This window comes from Silene latifolia, unplaced genomic scaffold (genome assembly GCF_048544455.1).
Source record: "Silene latifolia isolate original U9 population unplaced genomic scaffold, ASM4854445v1 scaffold_409, whole genome shotgun sequence".
Lineage (NCBI taxonomy): Eukaryota > Viridiplantae > Streptophyta > Magnoliopsida > Caryophyllales > Caryophyllaceae > Silene > Silene latifolia.
This window is the reverse complement of record NW_027413333.1, coordinates 41,642-48,233: the sequence shown is the minus strand read 5'-3', so window position 1 is coordinate 48,233 and position 6,592 is coordinate 41,642. Positions and strand designations below refer to the sequence as shown.

At 39.1% G+C, this 6,592-nt stretch overlaps 1 non-coding gene across 1 annotated transcript; it reads right to left on the bottom strand.

Annotated features, from left to right (window-relative positions):
- Positions 1–797: 797 nt before the first annotated feature.
- On the bottom strand, positions 798–904 carry LOC141639480 (small nucleolar RNA R71). The gene has a single exon (XR_012542544.1). It is a non-coding gene; the product is annotated as a small nucleolar RNA R71 (small nucleolar RNA).
- Between the last annotated feature and the right edge of the window lie 5,688 nt (positions 905–6,592).

Genomic DNA, 6,592 nt, shown 5'->3' with positions numbered 1-6,592 from the left:
GTTGTTGGTGAAGTTATAAATTGTGTTTTGGTCTAGGTGCTCCTAACGACAAGTTACCGAAAAGACATAGTCCGACCAAAAATGGCGCCGTTGCCGGGGACGGTGTTAACTTGATTTAGATTTTCTTACATTGTTATTAGTTGTGTCTTTCTTTGCCTTGGGGAAGTAAAACTCCTCAAGGTTTGTTCTAATTGTTTTCGAGTTGTTTGATATTTTGCATGTCTAGAAGGTCACAAAGTGACTTGTTACCCTTTGATCGTGAAATTGAAAGAACTTTGACAACCAATAGAAGACTTGCTAGGAGAAATTTGAGAGGTATTGGTGAGGTTGTAGATATTCAACCAAATACTATTGAGTTCATCAACCCTTTTGCAACAGAAGGAGAGGAGAACCCAACACAAAATCCAACACAAAATCAACCCACCATGCCTAAGTTTTCATCACATTCCGTACCCACCGAGGAGAACCTACCCAATGGTACTCCCACACCACAACATCTAACCGGAAATTTTATTGCCAAATCCGCATTTATCCAATTAGTCGAAAGAAGCCAATTTTGGGGGATGCCTAGTGAAGACCCTCATTCTCATATGGAGACTTTTTGTGACTATTGTGATGCGATTTCTCAAACCGGTGTAACTCAAGACCAAATTCGATGGGTCTTATTTCCTTTTTCTCTAATTGGCACCGCGAAACAATGGTTGAAAGGCCTTGATAAGGCTACTCTCGGAATTGATTCTTGGAAAAAGTTGGCTCTAGCTTTCTACAAAAAGTTCTATCCACCGGAAAAGACTAACATGCTAAGAGCTCAAATCACGGGCTTTAAGCAAAGGGATGAAGAATCTTTGTATGAAGCTTGGGAGCGGTTCAAAGAAATTTTTTGCTCATGTCCTCACCATGGACTTAGCGAGTGGTTCTTGGTACAACAATTTTGGAACAGTCTTTATGAAGATTCAAGGAACATTCTCAACATGGGATCAAATGGAATGTTCACCGAAGTTGATGACAATCAAACTTGGAACAAAATTGAGGAAATGGCGGTCCATAACTCACAATATAGTAGACCTCGCAAGGCTACTAGAGGAGGAAAGCATGAAGTGGACTCCATTACTCAATTGGGTGCTCAACTTAGTGCTCACATTGATACCATCAATTTGAAGTTTGAAAAAGCTATGGCTAGACTTGAAGAAGTCTCAAAATCACCAAAGCATCATGTTAATGCCATGACGGCATTTTCATCAATCCCAAGTGGGATATGTGAGAATTGTGGAACTTTGGGACATGACCAAAGTGAATGTAGGGGAACAAATGAACAAGTGAATGCTTTCCAAGCATACAAGAGGGGTACCCCTTATTCAAACTATTACAATTAAAACACCAAATTCCATCCAAATCTCTCATACAAAAGCCAAAATGTTCAAAACCCTCAAACAACATACACCCCACCTCCCATGAGAAACCAAAATCAAAGACCCTTTTACAACCAAAACCAAGGTTACCAAAATCAAACTCCATACAATCAACAAAATGACCAAGGTTTTGATGTTCAAAAAGCGGTCCTTCAAATGCAAAAAAATCAACAAGAGTTTTTCACTCAAATGCAAAATGATAGTCAAGCAAAGGAAACCACCATCAACAACATCCTAGCTCACACCAAAATGTTGGAAACCCAATTGACTCAACTAGCATCTTCAAGCTCACAAAGATAAAAGGGGCAATTACCACCTCAAAGTAATCCCCCAAGACATGAAACGGTTAGTGCCATTCACTTGAGGAGTGGTACAAGGTATGAAGCACCAAAGAAGCAAGTTGAGGATGAAGTTGTGGAAGCTAGTGATAAAGAAGAAATTGTGCAAAACTCCAAGGATGGAGAACCATCAAAAGAAGAAATTTCAAAGAAAAATGAAGACAAGGTCAAGGAGAAGGAGCCCATTGTGATTAGACTTCCTTTTCCAAGTCGTCAAGCCAAGCCCAAATTTGATGACCAACTTGGAAAATTTATGGAAATTGTGAAGAATTTAGAAGTCTCAATTCCTTTCACATAATTAATCAATCACGTGCCGGCCTATGCAAAATACAAGAAAGACATCCTCACAAAGAAGAAGTCGATCCGGAAGCTTGAGACTACCGCCTTCACTAAGGTGAGTAGTGCAATACTTCAAGGGAGTTCACCTCCAAAACTCAAAGATCCGGGAAGCTTCTCAATACCGTGTACCATTGGCGACACCACGATCAACAAAGCCTTATGTGATCTAGGGGCTAGTGTGAGTGTTATGCCGTGCTCGGTGAGTAAAAGGTTGGGGATGGGAGAGCTTAAATGCACCAATATCACACTCCAAATGGCCGATAGATCGACGAAGACACCATTAGGGATATGGGAAGATGTTCCCGTACGAATTGAGAAATTTTTCATCCCGGTGGACTTTGTCATTGTTGACATTGAAGAAGACTCCAACATTCCAATCATTCTAGGAAGACCTTTCTTACACACCGCGGGTGCGGTGATTGATGTGAAGCATGGAGAGCTCACTCTAGAAGTGGGAGATGAGAGCATAACTTTCAATCTTGACAAGACCATGAGAGCTCCCCGTTTGCATGAACCATGTTTCATGGTTTATCATTATAGCCGGAAGGATGATAGGAAGAAGTCAGAATTTCAATGGAAGAAGAAAATTGAAGATGCTCCATTCAAAGAGCAAGTGAATTGTGACAAAGAGAGCTTGAAAAGCTCACCAAAGTCAAGCAATGAAGAGGATGGCCTCATTGGCCAAGACAAGAAAGTGGGAGAGTTGTCTCTATCAACTCAAGAGATCTTTAGTGATCAAGTAGATCAAGTTTGCGGTCTTTGGGACGATGAGTTTGAAGGGATTTTCAATCCCTATATTGGTAATGCTATCGATCAAGACCGACAACAAGGGCAAAGATCTATTGAAGATCTTTATCATGATAATGAACAAGCTTTTGATTACTTCTTCAAGGTGTTGAGCAACATCAACAACACCTTGGACATGCCCCCATGACATCTCACTAAGGATGAGAGTTTGGTGGAGTCCTCCCTAAACCACCATTTGTAAATATTTCTAACTCCCTAACTCGCATTTTAATCCTTACATTGCATTTTTGTCATTCTTGGATTTTTATACTTTGATCAAGATAATTATCAGTTTTGAGAGAAGTGAGGGAGGGACTAATGATTTTAATTGATGTGTAGTGCTTTAGCTTAGTGTGGGGATAGCAAATGCCTAGGCTATTCATGCCTTAGTAGTGCCCCCACAATGAAGAACACGGGATTTTGAAGAATGGAAAATGACACGAGATATGCAAGTACACGGATGGAACTGAATCCGGGTAAAAGGGGAAGAATCCGAGCGTTTTATAGGGAATCCGCCCGTCTTCAGGCAACTCGGGCGTATTTGTCAAAAGACGCCCGTCCTTCTGAACTGAGAATTTGAAATTTTGGGACTGTTGATAAATCCGAGCGTCCTGCAAGAGAAGACGCCCGTCCTCAAAAAGATGCCCGTCTTGAAAGGAAAGATGCCCGTCTTTTTGGCTGAGAAAAACAAGAAAAATCACTGGAAAGGAATCCGCCTGTCTTCAGTGAAAGACGCCCGTCCCGCAGTTGAACAATCCGTGCGTCTTTGCTGAAAGACGCCCGTCTTTAGGCGAGAACTCTGAAGCCAAAATAGGCAGAATCCGAGCGGCCCGAAGGAAAGACGCCCGTCTTCCCCCTGCAATTCAAATTTTTCGGGTCTTTTATAAACCCCATCCCCCATTCATTTCTTCATTCCTTCATTCAAAATACTACCCATAAACCCCAAAACTTAAAACCCTCATCCTCTCCATCACCAAAACAAGATTTCCTCAACCACATTCATCAAAATCAAATCAAATCATCCTTCTAACAAAAATTAATCACTCCTCTTTCAACAAAAATCAAACCAAGCACCAAAATCTTCAACCTTTGAGTCGATTTTTGAAATTATAAAGGCAAAGCCTTTCATCTTAAAATCGATTTGGGTACACTTGGAAATTGAAGATTTTCACTCTTTTCTTGGTTAAATCATCAATGGCAAGGACAAAAGGAGCAACAAAGGCACCTAATGCAAATGCACTCTCAACAAGACAAAAGAGTCTTCAAGCAAAGAAAGCCTCATTGGCTATGGTGATAGCTAGTTCAAACTTGGAAGTGCAACAACAACAGCCTCCCTTAGAAGCAACAACTTCAACAACTCCGGAAATTGCTCAACTTTCAAACTATCCGGAGGTAATTTTCATCTCTAACTCCCATAGGGAAACATTTACCAAGTATGCTAGAAAATCCTTTCTATCCACCAAGTTTATTTGTGAAGATGCCTTAGATAAGTTGGGTGTCCTTGAGCAAACTAAAGCCTTCTTTGAAGCCATGGGGTTGGGAAAATTGTTTGCTACAAAAGAATTGACATACCCCTCCCTTACCTTAGAATTCTTGAGTTCTTTGAAAGTTACAAAGGTAGAGACTATGGAAAACATCGAGTTCCGCCTAGATAATGTGAGTAGGCGCATCACCTTTGAGGAATTGGGTAAAGCATTGGGTCTTAGTGATTCACATAGTTATTTCAAGAATCCCGGAAAGTATGACCCCGCTCCTCTTTGGGAGGCGATTTCCGGAAGGAAATTTGAGAACTATCATGCTAGTCGCGCTCTATTAGTCCACCATCCGGGCATTAGAGTGTGGCATAAGGTCATTGGGAATACCATCATTGCAAGAAAAGACACCAACCACTTTACCAAGCTCGATTGTGTTCTTCTTGAGTCGGCCTTAAATATTGGAAGGGAATTCACCAAGCCTTTCAATTCTCTAAGGCTTTTGGTGGATAGATGGCTAAATGTTGATTGTGGGAAGCAAGGCACCACCGTTATTGTGAATGGAGGTCTAGTAACTCTTTTAGCTAAGTACTTTGTTCCGAACTTCAACAAGGATAGCAAGTATGTGGCGAAAAAGGGGGGTCATCTCATTGATATGGATGCTATGATTAACAAGTACAAGTGGGTTACTCATAACCCTCTTGACACCAAGTATGGGTGGCTCACCAATGAGGCTAGATCTTTTACTTTGCCTTCTAAGATTTGTCGTTTGAGTGTCCATCGGACCAACTACCTCCTTCCCCTCTCAAAAACAGCCGAATACATTATCCGACAACAAAGGGATGAAGTTGAAATGCCCTCCTCTTCCATTGTCACACCACCATATCCTTTCAAGTACCAAGAGTTCAAACCCGAAGGTGTTGAAGCGAGCAAAGATTATATGACTCTTCTTATGCAAGAGATGCACAAGCAAGCTTTTAAGGATCGGGAAGATGCTTACTTAGCCCTGAAGGAAAAGTAGATCTATATACTCAACATATTCATATATGTTTTAGGTTAATTTATCATAAAATTAAATGGTGATCTTATGCATGCAAACATTAAACAATTTAAAAGAAGAATCTTCATCTTACATTATGATTTTCGGTTTATTAGGGCACAAGAGAGATCTCCTTCTCTCCTGTTCTTGTGCTTTCCTTAATGGAAGAACTAAGATCCAAGTATAGGATCTCTCCCAAAGTTTAATACCCAAATCACACTCTTAATTAAAATTAATATTATAAATACTAGTAAAATATTAATTTTGTAGAAAAATTGACCCAAAATATTATAGGACTCTTTAATATTTCGGTTTATGGGAGGAGGAAGAAGGAAGTTTTTTATCTCTCTAAAAATTCTTATTTTTGAGGTGAGTTGCAATGAATAATCATACACTAACTATAAGTTATGTATATGGTAAAAAGATGAGAAAAACCCATGGTTTTTATCCTCTTAAAAACCGGGTGGATGGGGAAGGGAAGGGAGCCAATGCATGCTTGAGTTGTTCTTCACAATGAACACTAGGTTTTGCATGGCTAGTGTTTAGGTAATCATCATGTTCTCCACTAATTTAATCAACACAATATTATCCTAATTCTTCCCTTAATTTCGGCACACATAGATAATATGGACTCCATATTATCTTTGTCAAAATGTCAATTTGTCTTATGTCGCATGTTATATGTTACATAAATTTGTTATGTATTTTTAACATATTAAAAATCAACGTATTAATAAAAATACGTCATATACAAAAATCGACTTTAGTAATTCGCAATTACTTGTACCAAAATATTTTACCAATTATAAATCACAATAAATTGTATTTATAATAATTCATTCAATTTCAATTGTTTCCTTAAACAATAATTTCATCTGAATAATGAAACAATTCGATTACTCAGACCGTATCTCATTTAATCATATTATAATGAAATACGTAAATTTTACTTCCAAAATCGTCCGTCAATTTTAAATATTTTAATTGACCCGTATCTTCATACGATCAATTAAATGATCAATTAAGAGTGTTGCCCTATAGGTATGACCTAGGGGATCAACTGATCACCACCGTCGCACGACAGTAATGTCAAACTCTAGTCAGCCAATCATTACCGATATGTGTGGACCAGTTGACAGTAAAATATTACTTCCCAATTGTATTCTTTATAATGAGATTTAAACATGTGATCATCATGATCAACAGTCG